This window comes from Pyrus communis, chromosome 10 (genome assembly GCF_963583255.1).
Source record: "Pyrus communis chromosome 10, drPyrComm1.1, whole genome shotgun sequence".
Taxonomy (NCBI): Eukaryota; Viridiplantae; Streptophyta; class Magnoliopsida; order Rosales; family Rosaceae; genus Pyrus; species Pyrus communis.
Window position 1 is genome coordinate 19,616,741 of NC_084812.1, and position 20,189 is coordinate 19,636,929.

The window sequence follows — 20,189 nt, forward strand, 5'->3', positions numbered from 1 at the left end:
CTTGGCCCGAGCCGGACCACTTCCCGGGCCTGACTCCACCGTAGCACGATATTGTTCTCTTTGGGCCCCCAGCACACCCTCACGGTTTTGTTTTTGGGAACTCACACGAGAACTTTCCAGTGGGTCACACATCATGGGAGTGCTCTTGCGCGCTACTTGCTTAACTTCGGAGTTCCCATGGAACCCGAAGCCAATGATCTCCCAAAAGACCTCGTGCTAGGTAGGGATGAGAATATAGATATAAGGATCACTCTCCTGGACGTTGTGGGATCTTACAACCTGGTCTCATGTTTGTTTCTTTTTTCTATAAGGTGTAGTGAGAATGGGGAAATTGAATGTAAAACTTCGAATACAGGTAAATACGCTTAAATACTTGAGATACAAGTGACTTCAAACTTAGTCTTATAGTCATGCTGATTATTTGGTTGGTCTAGAAATTAAGAAAGCAAAGTTGGTCATGCAATACGAATAAATAAAATGCTTGTATCAATTTGAACTCAAACCACGCACGGATGTGTACAAACTTTCACAGTATTTTTTTTCAAGTAAAAGACTGCGTTTTCCCCTGTTTTTTGTTTTTAAGTTATATATATATATATATATATATATATATATATATATATATATTTTAGTTTATTTTTTGGAATGAAGCAACATTTTCCTTTTTTTTTTTTTTTGGGTACAAAAGATACATTTTCCTTCGAACAAATAATTAAGTGAGCATTATTGACAATCGTAGAATATGGTACATGAACTTCCTATTCGTTTAATCAACCAGGTCCTCCTTAAGTTTTGATTGTTTGGTGGAATAATCTCACGTTTAGAAACTCAGCACATTTCTTGCATATGCTTAAATATACATATATATATATATATATATTTATATAAGATCTACATAGATGAACCCATAGAGAGTAAGAGATGGTATCGATCATTCAGAAGAGACTTCTGTGGCTGATCGAATTAATGGGTTTGATGGGCACAATAGCAAATTCCATAACCACCAAAACAATCATCTTTGTCATCAATCATTACGGAAAGCTTTTCAAGCACAACACTATTATCATAAAAATCCTTGCTACGAGGACTGTACTACTATTGCCCCATACTGTGTAGTGTGCCTCCAAGAGGTGATGGAGGGCCAAAGGTGCCAAAAGTTGCCGATATGCAACCATTGCTTCCATGTTCGTTGTATCAATACAAGGTTCCGATCAAATTCTACATGCTCGCTTTGCAGAACGTCTTGTTTTGTTCATAAGTGATATCAGCATCCTCTCTTACATATTTTTCTCTTTCATTAAATTTGCAATTTCTTTTAGGGAAAACACGTAGTCATCTCAACTCCGAGCTTACCATTGCTGTATGACCAGTAAATCTAAAGAGGTTAGATAACTGTTTCTTCATATATATTCATCAGCTTCTAATACAAGTGATCTGAATATTGTACTAACTATCATGTTAATTAGCAAAAAGTCGCTGGTTTCAACTGTGTTGAGTTCTATGAGCAGAAAAGTAGGTCCCAAAATGTTGAAAAACGACACAATCATCTCCAAAGGGAAAAAAACTATAATTGAAATCCTCTCATTGAATCTTTTGGAATTTGGGCCAGTGTGTCTATATAACATGAACCTGGCTTATCTGACCTCCCACTTCCCATACACTCTCATCACCTCCTATTTATGCGATCATGGTTAAGTCACGTCAACATTTTATATTACTATTACTTTTTGTCTTATTATCTCTATAAAAAATCAATATAAAATGTTGATGTGGCTTAACCGTGACTGCACAAAATATAAGGGGATGAGAGTGTATGGGAAGTGGGAGGGTAGAGAAGCCTGGTCCATATAACATTATAACATCCTTTCTTCGTGCTTATTTTGATTTTTTTCCTCTTCGTGTTTAAATTTCTGTAAGCAAACCGAATCGATTAGACTGGCGGCTCAAGGGCGGAGCAAGAATTTTATTCTTGGGTGGGCTAGCTAAAATTAGTATCATAAAATCATATATATATATATATATATATTTGCTTATATATAGAATAATCAATATAAAAGAACAACAATAGAATATAAATTATTCTCAAAATCATAACCTAGCCGATAAATTCAAGGACCATATAAATAATTAACCTACTAATTAAATCAAGAATAATAAATAAAGAGATTAAGAACGTAGCAATCGCAATGGAAAGTAAGGAATTGCTAAGATAGGATTTAATTGTGGATTTAAAAAAAAAAATATATTTCTTTTCTTGAGTAAGAAGCACATAGGCTAAATTGCATAAGATAAATGGTAATTTTCTTTTACAAATAGGATAAAGGGGAACGGAAGAGAACTAATTTATAATTTTTAGCATAAAACTCATTATTTATTACCTATCCTCTACTAAATATACATTAAATAATAACCTATAATGAAATTGAGTGGGCTATAAACATGAGTTTACAAAAGAATAGTGATATTCACAAACCCATTTTTACCTCCAACACACTCTTATTAAATTTTCATCGTTGATCATCTTCAATTCATTCTATCTGACAGCTGAAAATTGAGAGAAGTGTGTAAGAAGTAAAAATGAGTGCATGAATAACACTATCCTTACAGAAAACCTTCCTCGACTACAACCCACCTTAGCCTTGTGGATGACTTGACCATTGTGACGGCTCCTAAAAACCAAACATGATTAATTGGATCGAATCCATGCCCTCAAACTTTGCTAGTCACCAACTAAGTATCAAGTCTGGTTGTGATAAAATAGCATAAAGAATATATTTAAAGGTGTTTTGTGAATATTTTTTATACAACGATATATTTATAGGCACTACCATAAAATACGGCTTGCCCTACAAAACTTTGCGCCCGTTGGTTAAAATAGCTTTACCCTACAAATATTTTAGTTGATAGGGCGAAGATGGTCAATATAGTGGGTTGACTAAAACATTTACGTGATGGAATAGATTCGTTGGACAAGAATTAAGGGTAAACTTTTGGCGTGAAGATGGGAAACATTTGCCCGATGAATCAGGTTATCGTCGTTTAGGAATGATTTGCCCGATGGATGTGGTTCATTGGCTAAGTGTACAGTTGGTGGTCAAAAGTCCCTTAATGATGTGTAATATGTCCACCGCCATCAATCAATTCACATTAGAACAATCAAAATCATATCTGAAAAAAGAAATCTCAAAACTAGCATTTACCAGTATAGTATATGAAGCAGGTGAATCGACATATACCTAATCATTAACTAGCATCTACTAGAAATATTAGCACCTGCAATAATCCTATGGCCGTAGATAGCTATTAAGTTATACGAAGTGCATGACAGCCATGTGGTGAAAATAAATCACCAAAGTTATATATGTAACTATAATTTCATTTCTACTTAAGTCTCACCATCAAAGACTAATTTAAATCATTCATTGATAAAAAAAAAAAAATAAAAAAAAAAAAACAATTTAATTGAAAACATCGTTTTTGAAGGTATCTAGCGTAAATCCTCGTTAGGCTCATTGCCTTTGTCCAATTTAGTCTTATTTGTACTTGTGAATGTATAACTTAGCTTAAATAAGCACTTTCTTACAATTCATTAATCCAACATCCAAAAGTACTATTTAGACATTGATTTTGCACCAAAAAAGAGCACCACTGCGATTCAGGACGTCGAAAAATCTAAAGATAGGTCTTCGATCTTACACGTGCCACATCACACGCCATTGCACCATGCTGCGGTGGTGTCACACGCCGTCATACTCACTGTTGCAGTTAAGTGAGTAGACGTCACGGTCACCATCACTGGAGCCATGCGCTGGGCATTGGAGTATTTAAGGGAAGGTAACGAAATATACTTTCCCTAGTGTAATAGGGCATTAACTCTAACAGTTTCACCACTGTAGCCGTTAATCTTCACAGCAATCGTCGTTGACAACCACCGAAATTGTTGCCGAAATTTGTAGAAAACTCAGAACACGGCCAGGGCCTAGTTTAAGCTCAATTTCAACGGATTTTAACTCCACATTCACCTAAAATTCTTCCAAAGGTTTAGAAGCTTAGTTAAAAACAGATTTAGACAAAATGAAGTCGAATCCACCTCGATTCAATAAAGTTTGGTTGGTTTTTTTCACTTGATTTTGGAAACACAATTGTTAAAATTTTTTAGATCGACGGGCCTGGGGGGCCCCACTCTAACAATACCGATACTATCCCTAACTTTACCACTTGCCAAATCCGTTAGGTGTGAGGTTTTACGACAAAAGGCCTTGGTATTAGTTAGAGTAGGTTAATCATATTCAAAGCCACCCTTGTTGACTTCGCCCATCGATCTGGGACTGCCAACATGGCCCCTCACGTGTAACCCCATTTAGTGATTCACACGTAGAGATCCACATATCTGCAATTGGAACTCAGATGTTGGCTCTAATGGAGTCTAGACTTGTTTTCAATCTTTTCAGGAAGTGCCTCTTAAGAACTCAGAGGCCGGCTCTATGTTAAGAGTACAAACTTGTTTCCAAGGCCATATTTCCTGGTGACAAGCCTTTGGCTTGAACGGGCCCGTAACCCCACTTTAACGATACCAATATTGTCCCCAACTTTACCACCTGCCCAATCCGTCAGGTGTGGGGTATTACCACAAAAGGCCTCGGTATAGTTAGAGTAGGTTAAACATATTTAAAGCCACCCTTGTTGACTTCCCCCACCGATAGAGGATTGCCAACAACAACAACGAGAATGGACAAGGTTAATTCTCTTGAATTTTAACTTGAAATCTCACTAGGAGTTTACAAAACTTATCTATACTCAACGTGGGTTGTTTCAAATGGAAATCACCTCGGATTCGCCGATGTTGCATCGAAGTTCTTCACCGGAAATTGGGTACTAAGAACACCAAATTGTAGAGGTTAGAAACCTTGAATTTCAACCCTAATCAATGTGCAAAGTAAGAAGAAGATACCTAACGATCAAATGGGCTCGAACTCAAAGAGTTTCCACTCGAGTTCATTGGGAAACTACACCAAGATGAGCAGCTCGAGTTCTATATTTTCTCGAGCTCGATTCTTACATGCAAGATCACTATGAGGTTCCTTAGGTCATGCTGATTCCAAATATGGTGGTTTAGTGGTACGATTTGGTCGGAATTGTGATGGTATAAGGTGGTGGTGTTTAGTGTTAGAAAGAGTGAGAATGCGTTGTAGAGAGTTTAGAGAGAATGAGAGAGTGACAAAGTGAGGGAAAAAGACCAAGAGTGGGATGCTAACCCACTTAATAATTTTCTCAAGTAAAATTACGAAAATGTTGTCCAATTAAATAGATTTCGTGCATTTATGTTGTTAATTCATAGTTGTTTTAGTAGTTCAAGCCATTTTCGTGTGTTTTTAGGTTCCCATGGCTAAGGAAGCAAAAAGATGCATTTTGGAGCAAAATTGGACTTGGAATGGACGAAATTGAAGACCTACAAGAGTTAGGATTCCTAATCACAAGAGGATTCCTAATCACAAGAGGATTCCTAATCAAATGAGGAATCCTAGTCAAAGAAGGTTTCCCACTTGAAGTAGGAAAGTTAAGCCAAGATTTCCTATTTTGGTTTAATCTTTCCTAATCCTCAAAGACTTCATATTTCAGCAATATTAAAAGGCTCCTACCTATTCTAAGTCACAAAACAATGTCCCTTGCAACCTAAAGTCATTGCCGTGTGTCCTCTTTGTGTTTCCCTTCCTTGCCGTGCAAGGAAGGGCCTTGTTTCCTGTTTTAAACCACTTAAACACATTCCTTTTTCATACCAAACTCAGCCTTAAATCACATACCCTTTTCTATTCCATAGCTCTTGCCTAAATTCAGAAATAAATGACATTCCCCTTCTCCTAATTGAATGCCGCAAGTCATTTCCCTTTTCCTTCAATTTCTGATTTTGTGTTTCCTATTCTTGAAGGATTTGGAGTTATTTCTTTCCCTAAACTAAGTAATAAAGCTTGAGGTCTCTTTCTTCCATATAAATACCCTTAGCCGCACCCTTAGAGAAGGAGAAGGAAAGCGAAGCCTTGGACGTTTATGCATTCAAGTTGGAGTGTTGGAATGTTTTTAGGTGTAATCTATCTTTTATTTTCAATGTTTAATTCTCTTTTCCTTTGTTTTGTTATGAACATGAGAGGCTAAACTCGTTTAGCCTAGGGATGCTTTGAAACCATGATTACGTTTATAATATGAGTTGATAAATTCCAGTTGTGATTTCATAAATTGTGAATGCAATTTACTTAACCGTTTGATGGATAACTTATTCTTGTATGTTGATTAGGGAGACCTACTTAATTTGCATGCTTGAATTTGGTGCTAGAATATAAGGGTGTTTCACATAATCGTTACAAACTTATATTCACAAGTAGTTACGGTTGTTTTCACAATCACGTTAAGTAAATTCCTAGCATGAGTATCATGATGTCATAGTTACAAGTGTTTTGTCAATACTTATGATTTCCATTGAACGTAATGATCTTTGATTGTATCTCTATTATGATGTCATGTAGGGGACTTTTGAAGAATGCTTTGGGTTGTCGTATGATGTCATCCAATCCAATAACTTAAGGGAAATCTGAAGGTAAATTAGTGATGTCACGGTTAATCTGGGGTATTGAGGTTCATGGTTTATCGGAAAAGCAACTGGAAATCAACTTATGTTTGAATGTATCATGTGTGGAGAAGTATCCATTGGCTAGTCCATCATCCATTGGTTTTACTTAAATTCGTCCAAAAATCTGTTTTAAGTTTTAAGTTACTTATTTTCTTTTAAATTCGTCCAAAATCAAATCCCCTTTTCTTACTTGTTCCAAATCTGTCCCAAAGTGTGTTTTAGAGTCTTTTGAGTTAAAACTAATTGTATTTTCGTCCAAATTGAGTCCTAGAGTCTGAATTGAGTCTTTTTGGTTGTTTTGAGTCTTTAAAGTTTGTTTTGAGTTATACAAGTTAGTTAAGAGTCTTTTGAGTTTATTTAAGTGTTTTAAAGCATATTTTCACATCTTTAAGTCAGTTTTCATTAGATTAGCAATCCCTCCTAATCCCTGGCCTAGAACGATCCCTACTTATATCTATACTACAATTGTCAAAAAAAGGGTTTAATTTGAGTGCTATCTTTTATCACATCAAATTTTTGGCGCCGTTGCCGAGGATTATCAACTTTGCTAATCCCCCGTTGTTTCTTTTTGTTTTCTTTTTGTTTTAGCTACTGACCTTATTTCTTTTCTTGTTTGTAGGTAGAAGTTTATGACTCGTAGTTCTCAAACTATTAGTGCAAACATCTTGGATTTCGACGACGATTTTGATCGCACTTTGAGAAAAAAGAAGAAGAACCCAGAACTTCACCCATCAAGTTCTTGTTCGAATTCCAATCTTGAGGAGGAAGAGGAGCCCACGGCAAGGGAGGAAGAGGAGGTCTAAACCCTGGCAGCGGACAACCGTACAATCAAGGAGTTTTCCGCTTCGGGAATGGACAATGCTGCACCCTTATGCATCCAATACCCAAGGGCGGCTCAAGACAAAACCGACGAATTTGAATTGAAGTCAAGTTTGTTGCACCACATTCCAAAGTTCCATGGACTATCCATGGAAGATCCCAACAAGCATTTGAAGGAGTTCGAGGTGGTGTGTTCGAGCATGACTCCAATTAACGTTGATAGTAGTGTTTTGAAGATGAAGGCTTTCTCGTTCTCACTTTTGGAGAAGGCCAAGGATTGGTTATATGAGTTAGCACCCGGAACGATCACTTCTTGGGAGAGCATGAAGAGGGCGTTTCTTGAGAAGTTATTTCCTACTTCAAGAGTCATTCTCTTGAGAAAGAAGATTAGCGGAATCCAACAAAGTTAAGGGGAATCTTTTCCAACATACTACGAGCGTTTTAAAGCCCTTGTTGCATCATGTCCTCAACATCAAATGAAGGAGGAGCTTCTACTTCAATACTTCTATGAAGGTCTTATTCCCATTGAAAGGCAAATGCTTGATGCTTCGGCGGGAGGTGCGTTGGTGGATAAAATTCCCATGGCAGCCAAGAACCTCATTGGGAACCGGGCTCTCAATGCACAACAATACGAAGAAATTAGGCAAAGGGACCCCCCACGGCAACAAATGCATGAAGTAAGTTCTCAATCCGACATTCAAACTCAATTAGCTAATCTTACTTCTATTGTGTCTCAGATGGCCGAAGGAATGAAGATACAAGGTCCAATTGTATGTGGCGTATGTTCTATTCAAGGACATCCTTCGGAAAAGTGCCCTCAATTGATTGAGAATGAGGGATGGGAGAGTGCAAATGCCATTGGATTTCCAAGCCAAAATCAGCCAAGGAATGATCTATATTCCAATACATACAATCCGGGTTGGAGAGACCATCCAAACTTCAAGTGGAGGGAGCCTCAACAACCTCACCAACAAGGAGGCTTTAGGCAGCAACCCCTGGGATTTTACACCAAGACCTACGACAATGAGCAATCCCAATCCCAATCTAACCAAAACAACCAAGGTACGTCTTTAGACACTTCTTAAGTTACTTACCAATTTGTCTCAGGGGCAAGAAAATCAAAACAAAGCATTGCAAAACCAAGAAAAGGTGATGCAAAACCAAGATAAAAGGGTGGACCACTTAGAGAAGCAAATTGGGCAGATTGCGGAGTTTGTAGGACAATTCCGAGACCAAGGCAAGCTTCCAAGCTCAACCACTGTCAATCCAAATAGAGGGTTCCAATCTGCCAAAGCAATCACTTTGAGGAGTGGAAAAGAGGTTGGCACTACATCCACACCACCCAAAACAAGTCCTAATGAAGAAGAGACGTTGCAACATGAAGATGAGGCTGCAAGCAAGCCCACGGCAAGGACACAACCACTTTTGCCGCAAGCACCTAAGGACCAAAATTCATCCATTCCACTCCATTCGGCCACCAAAGGTAAGTTGGGTTCAAATTTGATTAATTCTAACCCCGTTCCACCCAATGTTCCTTTTCCTCACAGATTTTTGCAAACAAAGAAGGATGAGCATGAGAAAGACATTCTTGAGACGTTTAGGAAAGTTCAAGTCAATATCCCGCTCCTAGATGCCATAAAGCAAGTGCCCAAATATGCCAAGTTCTTGAAGGAATTGTGCACTACAAGGAAGAGGGCTTCACATAAAGGGGTAGTAAGGGTAAGTGAAAACGTTTCCGCTGTTTTACAAAGAAAGTTACCACCAAAGTGCAAAGATCCAGGTAGCTTTACAATTCCTTGTATTATTGGCCAAACTAAGTTCGAACATGCTATGTTGGACTTAGGAGCTTCAATTAACTTCATGCCATACTCTATTTATGCTTCAATGAACCTTGGTGAATTGAAAAATGATGGTGTGATTATTCAGTTGGCCAATAGATCTAATGCCTATCCAAAGGGCGTATTGGAAGATGTCTTAGTACAGGTGAATAATTTGATCTTTCCGGCGGATTTCTACGTTCTTGAAATGGAGGAAACCACCCATGCTCCATCCTTGCCGATTCTTCTTGGGAGGCCATTCATGAAGACGGCCCGAACTAAAATCGACGTGCTTAAAGGCACTTTAACAATGGAATTCGATGGGGAAGTGATTAATTTTAATATTTCTGAAACTATGAGATTTCCTAATGATGATCACTCATGTTTCTCTATTGATATTCTTGATTCTTGGCGCAGGCACATCTTTATCAATTACATGGAGATGCACTTGAAACGGTCATCACAAATGGCATAGAAGTGAAGGATCACATGGCTGCCACCATAGCAACCCACGGCACACAATTGCAATCCTATGCCGTGGCCTTTGATGATGATGTAATTGAGACCGTGGCAGCCCTAGAGTCATTGCCACGGCTCCAAGGTAAGTCCCCTAGTCCAATTTCAATTCCAATTTCGACTAATAAGTTGCTTCCTTCTATAGAACAACCACCTATCTTTGAGCTCAAACCGTTGCCAAATCACTTGAAGTATGTGTTCTTGGGCGAGCAAGACACATTGCCCGCCACTATAGCATCATCACTCACGGCACAAGAGGAGGATAAATTGGTGAGGGTTCTAAAAGAACACAAGACGGCCATTGGGTGGACTTTGGTCGATATCAAGGGCATAAGTCCTACCATGTGCATGCATCGAATTCTCATGGAAGAAGGCGCCAAACCATCAAGGGAAGCCCAACGTCGACTCAACCCACCAATGATGGAAGTAGTGAAGAAGGAAATCATCAAATTGCTTGATTGTGGCGTCATCTATCCTATCTCGGATAGTTGTTGGGTTTCACCAGTCCAAGTGGTTCCCAAGAAGTCTGGAGTCATGGTGGTGAAGAATGAAGAAGATGAACTTGTGCCTACACGCATGCAAACCGGTTGGAGAGTGTGCATTGACTATAGGAAGCTAAATGCCGCAACAAGGAAAGATCATTTCCCTTTGCCATTCATCGATCAAATGCTTGAAAGGTTAGCCAGTCATTCCTTTTATTGTTTTCTTGATGGTTATTCGGGTTATAATCAAATTGTCATAGCGCCGGATGATCAAGAAAAGACTACCTTTACTTGTCCATTTGGTACCTTTGCATATTGTCGTATGCCATTTGGTTTATGCAATGCACCGGCCACTTTCCAACGATGCATGGTAAGTATATTCTCGGATTATGTTGAGAAGATAATTGAAGTGTTTATGGACGATTTTAGTGTGTTTGGAGACTCATTTGATGATTCTTTGCATAATCTTACTTTAATCTTGAAAAGATGCATGGAAACTAACCTTGTTTTGAATTGGGAAAAATGTCATTTTATGGTTAAACAAGGCACAGTTTTGGGTCATATCATCTCTGAAAAAGGAATTGAAGTTGATAAGTCTAAAATAGATCTTGTACGTTACTTACCCTCTCTTACTTCGGTTAGAGAGGTTCGTTCTTTTTTTGGCCATGCAGGATTCTATAGACGATTTATCAAGGATTTTTCCAAGATTGCACAACCCCTATGCCGTCTCCTACAAAAAAAGTGGCGTTTGAGTTTAACGAGGAGTGTGAGAAGGCATTTAAGCTTCTCAAGGACAAGCTTACCACGACACCCATAATCCTTCCACCAGATTGGACGTTGCCTTTTGAGCTAATGTGTGATGCATCCGATTATGCAATAGGGGCTGTTTTGGGCCAAAGAAAGAATAAGCAACCACACGTCATCTATTATGCTTCCCGGACCTTAAATGACGCTCAATTAAATTACTCTACCACTGAAAAAGAACTTTTTGCCGTTGTGTTTGCTTTAGATAAGTTTCGTTCATATTTACTTGGTACTAAAGTGATTGTATATTCTGACCATGCAGCTCTAAGGTACTTATTCACCAAAAAGGAGGCCAAACCAAGGCTAATTCGATGGATACTTCTTCTCCAAGAGTTTGACATTGAAATTCGAGACAAAAAAGGGAGTGAGAACGTGGTTGTTGACCATCTAAGTTGTTTGGTGTGCAATGAGGACTCTTTACCCATCCAAGAGACATTCCCTGATGAGCACTTGCTGTCCATTAAGGTATGTGAACCTTGGTATGCCGATTTGGTAAATTTTTTGGTGTCAAAACGTGTTCCAAGTACCCTAGCTAGGCACCAACGTGATAAGTTAAAGAAAGAGGCACGATTTTATGTATGGGATGAACCATATTTGTGGAAGTTTTGTGCAGATCAGATTGTGCGTCGTTGTGTGCATGATTGTGAGTTTAATTCCATTCTAACCTTTTGTCATACTTATGCTTGTGGTGGACATTTTGGCACACAACGCACTGCCCTTAAAGTGTTAGAATGTGGTTTTTATTGGCCAACAATCTTTAAAGATGCTAGAACTTTTTGTTTAACTTGTGATCGTTGTCAACGAATGGGAAATATAGGTGCAAGGGACCAAATGCCGCAAACACCCATCTTTAATGTTGAAATTTTTGATGTTTGGGGCATTGATTTCATGGGCCCTTTTCATCTTCATTTGGTTTTACTTATATTTTTCTTGCGGGGAATTATGTTTCCAAATGGGTGGAAGCCAAGGCCACCCGGACTAATGATTCTAGAGTTGTTGCAGATTTTATAAAGACTAACATTTTTGCTAGATTTGGGATGCCTAGAGTGCTTATTAGTGATGGAGGCTCTCACTTTTGTAATCGTACCATAGAGGCCATGCTCAAGAAATATCGTCACACATAAGGTTTCAACACCTTACCATCCCCAACCCAATGGCCAAGCCGAGGTGTCCAATAGAGAAATCAAGCAAATCTTGGAGAAGACCGTTGGACCAACGAGAAAAGATTGGAGTGTGCGTTTGGAGGATGCATTATGGGCTTATAGAACGGCTTACAAGACACCCATAGGCATGTCCCCTTTTCGGCTAGTATATGGCAAGCCATGTCATCTCCCCGTGGAGTTAGAACACAAGGCTCATTGGGCAATCAAGACCTTCAACATGGACCTAGATGCGGCTGGAATGCATAGAAAGTTGCAATTGAATGAACTTGAGGAGCTTAGGCGTGAAGCATATGAGAATGCTTGCATTTACAAGGAAAAGACCAAAGCTTTCCATGACAAGATGATCTGATGCAAAACATTCTCCATAGGGCAAAAAGTTTTACTTTTTAATTCTCGCCTCCGTTTATTCCCTGGTAAGTTACGTTCTAAGTGGATTGGACCTTTTGTTGTTACTAATGTTTTTCCATATGGCGCAGTTTAAATCCAAAGCTTGAGGAATGGCCAAGAATTCAAGGTGAATGGGCATCGTTTGAAGCCCTATTATGCAAATGTTGAAGGGCAGGTTCTGGAAGACATCAACCTCCATGTCGTGGGCTCCCATTGAGGAAAAGAAGAATGTTCGTCCGGCTGCACGACATTAAAGCAAGCGCTTCTTGGGAGGCAACCCATGCATGCAACTAGAGTGGATTTGGGCAATTCACCAATTCATGCCACAAAATCAGATTTGCGTTCCTCAATCTCTATCTCTATATTATTTTTATTTTGTCATGTTAGTTAGTTTATAATGTTTGTTTGAATGTGAGTCTTTGTTTGAAACATTGAGGACAATGTTTGATTTAAGTGTGGGGGGGGGGGGGGGTAAACAAGTTGTTTTTGCATGTTTTACATGAAGTTCGTGGGATTTTATCACCTATCACTTATAATGTTGTTTCTCACTGTTTTTAAGTGTTTTTAGAGTGTTTTGAAGTGTTTTCATGTCTTTTGGTCAGAAAATCCGAAAATTTACAAAAAAATAACAAAACAGTTTTGAAAAACCCAAAAAGAGTTATTTTAAAGTTGTTTTTGTGTGTTTGTTTGTGTCTTAGGTCACCTTTCAACACAATGATGAGGATTTGGTTTTTAATGTCATGACTATTAAAGAATGTTGTAAACATGGCTGGAAGTTGATTTATGCTTTGGTTTATGCTTGGTTATGGTTATAGCTTATGAATTCACATGTAATTACAAAGAGAAAATCAGTTTTTGTAACATGCTTGAAGGAAGAAACTCAAACTAAAGCTACATCCTTGAGAGACTTGAGCCTATAACGTTCTTTGGAGAGTATAATCTGTGATTTCTTGTTTTCTAAAGTCGTTGCATGATCTCATTATTCTTTGCTTGGTTGCTACTTGGAATGCATTTCATTATAGTTCCAAATACTAGAACTCATGCCCATTTCATTCAAAGCATGATATTGATTGCATAACATACAATAAGATGAAGTTGTTAGTCAAGCCAAAGCCAAAAAGCCTATCCCTTTTCACATGTATTGTAGGATTACCCCTTTTGAGCCTTTTCAAGCCTATTTTCTTTGTTAGCCACATTATCCTTACCCAGCCTAGATTAGGACTTCCCATACCCTTGTTCTTAAAGGATAGTGAAGCATGACTTAGAATGAACTCCTTTTGATCAATATATTGCAGAAAACGAGTGTGGGGGAAGATGATAGGGCACGACAAAAGAATGAAATAAAAAAAAAAAAAAATTCGTGGAAAAATAAAAAGAAAATAGAAAAGTGTTGAAAAGGAAGGAAAAGAGTTGAAAAATAAGTGAGAATGCTCTCACAAGTGTTGGTTATTGAAGGAAGGGTCCAAAAGAGTGAATTTGACCCTAAATGTTGCATGAATCTTCCCTTGTGTTTAAAAGTTGATTTTTGCCATTAAAAGTGAGTTTAAGTGTCAATTTCATTACTTTGCTTCCTATTGCTTTAAGAACCCTTGTTATCTTTTACCTTTCTTTGTTAGCCAATACCCTTAGCCCCGTTACAACCCTCAACTTCTATCTTGATGTTATGTGTTCAATATGTGGAGTTTGAATTTGGTATGAGCATATGGAATCACTGGTTCTCGTTCTAAGTAGTAGCATTCCATTCATGAGATCATATTCACGTCATTGTTGTAAATCCAGAAAATGCTTTCTTTGATATAACATATGTGAGTGTTAGTCTTCATATTTACATCAATCTTCTCACATATACCTAGTGTAGGGTGTGAAGTTAGAAAATCTGTGTGAAAATAGAGTGCATTCTAGTGAGGAATTGAGGGAATTCTCTAAGGCATGTTACTACATTCAAAACATTGTTTTAATTGATTAATTGTGAATTAATAAATGGTAACTATGATTAAGTGTTTGTTGAAGTGTAAAGAAAGCTAAAAACCGTGGGAATGATGTTCTATACTGTGTCATGTTCGTTTGAAATCCTTGAGGTACATGTTGGAAGGTTTAGAATGTGTTTTGGCTTGTTTTTGGTTTCTTTTGTTTTGTTTTGCTCAAGGACTAGCAAAAGCCAAGTGTGGGGGAATTTGATAGGAGCATATTTAGGCAACTTACTTAGCTTGTTTTCGTGCATTTATGTTGTTAATTCATAGTTGTTTTAGTAGTTTAAGCCATTTTCGTGTGTTTTTAGGTTCCCATGGCTAAGGAAGCAAAAAGATGCATTTTGGAGCATTTTGGAGCAAAATTGGACTTGGAATGGATATCTTATGTTTGGAGCAAAAGGAATGGACGAAATTGAAGACCTACAAGAGTTAGGATTCCTAATCACAAGAGGATTCCTAATCACTAGAGGATTCCTAATCACAAGAGGATTCCTAATCAAATGAGGAATCCTAGTCAAAGAAGGTTTTGCTACTTGAAGTAGGAAAGTTAAGCCAAGATTTCCTATTTTGGTTTAATCTTTCCTAATCCTCAAAGACTTCATATTTCAGCAATATTAAAAGGCTCCTACCTATTCTAGGTCACAGAACAATGTCCCTTGCAACCTAAAGTCATTGTCGTGTGTCCCCTTTGTGTTTCCCTTCCTTGCCGTGCAAGGAAGGGCCTTGTTTCCTGTTTTAAACCACTTAAACATAGTCCTTTTTCATACCAAACTCAACCATAAATCACATAGCCTTTTCTATTCCATAGCTCTTGCCTAAATTCAGAAATAAATGACATTCCCTTTCTCCTAATTGAATGCCGCAAGTCACTTCCCTTTTCCTTCAATTTCTGATTTTGTGTTTCCTATTCTTGAAGGATTTGGAGTTATTTCTTTCTTCCATATAAATACCCTTAGCCGCACCCTTAGAGACCTTAATCACCCTTCCACACAACCTGCCTTCATTCATTCAGAAAAGCAATCCTTGCTGCAGCCTTCCATTCAACTTCCCACCATTCCCCTACTTCTAAACCTCCATCCAATCCTCCATACATCACCCACAACCCTTGCCGCACCACCATACCTTCCTAAATCCATTCAAAACCCAAAAAATCATCCATAAACCCACCCTAGCAGTTTGTGCCGTACTTAGCAAGGAGAAGGAGAAGGAAAGCGAAGCCTTGGACGTTTATGCATTCAAGTTGGAGTGTTGGAATGTTTTTAGGTGTAGTCTATCTTTTATTTTCAATGTTTAATTCTCTTTTCCTTTGTTTTGTTATGAACATGAGAGGCTAAACTCGTTTTAGCCTAGGGATGCTTTGAAACCATGATTACGTTTATAATATGAGTTGATAAATTCCAGTTGTGATTTCATAAATTGTGAATGCAATTTACTTAACCGTTTGATGGATAACTTATTCTTGTATGTTGATTAGGGAGGCCTACTTAATTTGCATGCTTGAATTTGGTGCTAGAATATAAGGGTGTTTCACATAATCGTTACAAACTTATATTCACAAGTAGTTACGGTTGTTTTCACAATCATGTTAAGTAAATTCCTAGCATGAGTATCATGATGTCATAGTTACAAGTGTTTTGTCAATACTTATGATTTCCATTGAACGTAATGATCTTTGATTGTATCTCTATTATGATGTCATGTAGGGGACTTTTGAAGAATGCTTTGGGTTGTTGTATGATGTCATCCAATCCAATAACTTAAGGGAAATCTGAGGGTTAATTAGTGATGTCACGGTTAATCTGGGGTATTGAGGTTCATGGTTTATCGGAAAAGCAACTGGAAATCAACTTATGTTTGAATGTATCTGTAGACATCGAAATTTCAGTAAAACAAATGTTCACCAATGCATTAAAGTTTTGACGTGTCAAGGCATACATGGCATACGCCACGTGTTGTACAAATTGTACACATGGCGTGTGACTCAACAAAATAGGAAGAAATACCCTTGAAGGATTAAACAAGTTTTTCTTCTCATTTTGGGCAATGACAAGGCAAGTACATTTCAATCCATTGAGGATCAAAACAAGTTTTTCTTCTCATGTTGGGCAATGACAAGGCAAGCACACTTCAATCCATTACGGATCAAAGCAAGTTTTTCTCATTTGGGCAATGACAAAGCATACACATTTCAAGTTTAAAATGGTGTTAAGTGGGAAATTAGGCCATAAGTTAGACCACTTCAAGTTTAAAATGGTATTAAGTGGGAAATTAGGCCATAAGTTACACCACTTCAATTTCAATATTGCATTAAGTGGGAAAATTAGGCAATGGTGCTTGGAAAGGAAAAAAATATTTTGTGGTGGTGATTCATTCTCAAAGCCTATAAATAGGCTTCTCCATCAAGGTATCAAGCATCAAGGAAACTTTCGTGTTCACAGTATCATGTGTGGAGAAGTATCCCTTGGCTAGTCCATCATCCATTGGTTTTACTTAAATTCGTCCAAAAATCTGTTTTAAGTTTTAAGTTACTTGTTTTGTTTTAAATTCGTCCAAAATCAAATCCCCTTTTCTTACTTGTTCCAAATCTGTCCAAAAGTGTGTTTTAGAGTTTTTTGAGTTAAAAGTAATTGTATTTTCGTCCAAATTGAGTCCTAGAGTCTGTATTGAGTCTTTTTGGTTGTTTTGAGTCTTCAAAGTTTGTTTTGAGTTATACAAGTTAGTTAAGAGTCTTTTGAGTTTATTTAAGTGTTTTAAAGCATATTTTCACATCTTTGAGTCAGTTTTCATTAGATTAACAATCCTTCCTAATCCCCGGCCTAGAACGATCCCTACTTATATCTATACTACAATTGTCAAAAAGAGGGTTTAATTTGAGTGCTATCTTTTATCACATCAATTCCGTTCTTCGCCCACACGCTCGTGAGTAAGAAAACTAATTTAAGGAGCTAGTAATATATGAGAATTAGGAATTTAACTTCACTCCATAACTATTCAAGACACCCAACTTGGACATTTTGGTCATTTCACATTATGCGGAAATAAAATACATTATTTTAAGGTACGGATTGTAACAAAATTTAGTTGATGATGCTCACTTTTCAGGATATTTCACATTAATTGTAGACATTTTGGATGCTTCAAAACCTTCAACATTTAGATAAGTTTCTCAGATTCCACAATCACTACTACAAATTTTTACATACATGACACATTTTATGGGTCATGTTAAAAGTTTAATGACGCAAGGGTTTAGCGTCATCTTTGTGGGTGTCATTAAAGATATTTTTTATGACGTTGAAAGAGTGTCATGTATTACTTTTAAGGACGCCTAACAAGCGTCATTGAATTAAGAACTTATGTCATCTATTACCATTTAAGACATGAAATAAGTGTCATAAACATAGGAATGAGTGTCATGGTATACTAATCATGACACACGCACAATGTCATGCATAGCTTTTAGAGACACATAACAAGCGTCATTGAATTAAAAAAGCATGTCATCTATTTCAATTTGAGATGTAGAATATATGTCATAAATAGAGGAATGAGCGTCATGGTATAGTAAACATGACATATGTATAGCGTCATGTACTATAGCACTGCAGCGTCATTGAATATTACCCATGACACACAAAGCGTGTCATAAATGATTCAATACATGTCCTAAAATATGTATGATGGCATATATAAGAAGACTTACATAATTCATCCAAGAAGCTAGATATTTATCTCAAATTAAACAATATTGCTTCATAAATTTGTAATTCATCCACTACCAAAGTATTACAAAAGACAATATAATGTGTAGAGTTTCCTACTAAACTAAAACTAGTTCACTTAATTTAAATTTCACAAACTAGCTAATCTAGTGTTTCATCTATTGGGATGAAGTCATCAACATACTCAGCCCACTCTATTCTTAATGCATCAATTTCCTGTTGAGTGTATGTAGCTTTTTCTTTGAACTGCAACAAATCACAACCAAAAGAGAACATGTCACGACAAAAACTAATTTCAATCATTTAACTAATAAGGATGTGGTCAATTAGCATCAACTAGCCCAGAAAGAACAAGGGTTCTCTACTCGTATTTTTCGCTAATGTGTTTTTTTTTTTCACTCGGTATAGAGCTAATAAAACGTCAAGCGGTCCAGCAAAAGATTTAAACTTTAAAGGCCTCATCTTGATGGTAAATAACACCAACCTCAAACACAAAATGGCTTAACAAAATCAGATCTGAACCTATTTATTTATCACATTCAAACGCAAACTAAAGATAGATTAGCATTACAATTTTATTGAAGACAAAAAATAAATCAAGAATTAGAATCTGAATCCAGACAAGGAAAACAAAAACAAAACCCATTGATGACTTGAATCAACTCAATACACGAATACCCATGATGGTTTTGATGAGCTAAAATCCAATTGGGCATCTTTTGGAAGATTCAAAAGTTCCAATTTCTATTGTAATTAACTTTAATTAAACACTACAAATCACGCTAACAACAATCCATCTCATCATCAATAATGTGAACATTCAAGTAATTTAGTATAGTTATGCCGATTTCCTTCATGAGTTGCCAATGATTTGAGTAAAAACCATCGTTAGTTGTAAATTAATTTGCCTAAACTATAAATTACACACAAAGAACTAATACTAATAAGATAGTAGCGAATACAAAACTAACCTTGGTAATAATTGAGCAGTTCGGATCATCAATGATTTCCTTCATGTATTTCATCACATAATATCCACATTCTACAGTTCCTTCTTGCAAAGGGCACTGCATATACAAATAACAAAGTATAAAATGTAAGTTAGTCAGATTAATTTAAAGTCAAAACACAATGTTCCTCACCTTTACTACTTTCCAATTGATATTTTTCAACCCTTTATTCCCTTTTGAGCTTTAAACATCTTCAGTGATCTGCACATAGAGGATAAGAACACATGAATATATTCAAATCTTGAAATGCATGAAATAAGGACAAACGTATATCCAAATACTTACAGTTCAACAATGTCCTTCATTCCAAGATCTATCTGTATCCAATTAAGTGAGTCCATATAATACACTAATTCCTCGTAGGGGTCAATAATATCCAACAACCAATGAAACCTACAAAACATAAATAATTGCATTCTTTATTACACAATGGTCAACTGCTGATTTGTTAGGAACAAAAAAATTCAAACACATAGTACTAAAAACCCTTTGTTATACGGAGCAAAAATTAATTGTCCTTTTTTGCAGTTCTGTAATCTAAGAGCCATTGCATTTGATCTTTGTTCCTTTCTGCCGGCCTTTTGAGGGATTCTGCCAGGATCTACAAATCCAAACAATCCATCAAGATTGTTCTTCTAAAACAGTTATATTGATTGATATTAAAATAAAACATATAACGAGATTGCATGAGGGCACAATATATAAACTGTTGCAGGCTAAAGATAAAAAACAGAAGCAGAGCTTATGAGGAGTTTTATCAAACATGTGGTGTGCTATAAACACCAACTCCCACAAGAACACACAATCTAAAGATTTTTTTTTTTTTTTTAAAGGATAAAAGTAATAGTTAATATAATTCAGAATTGGTATTAAGGGG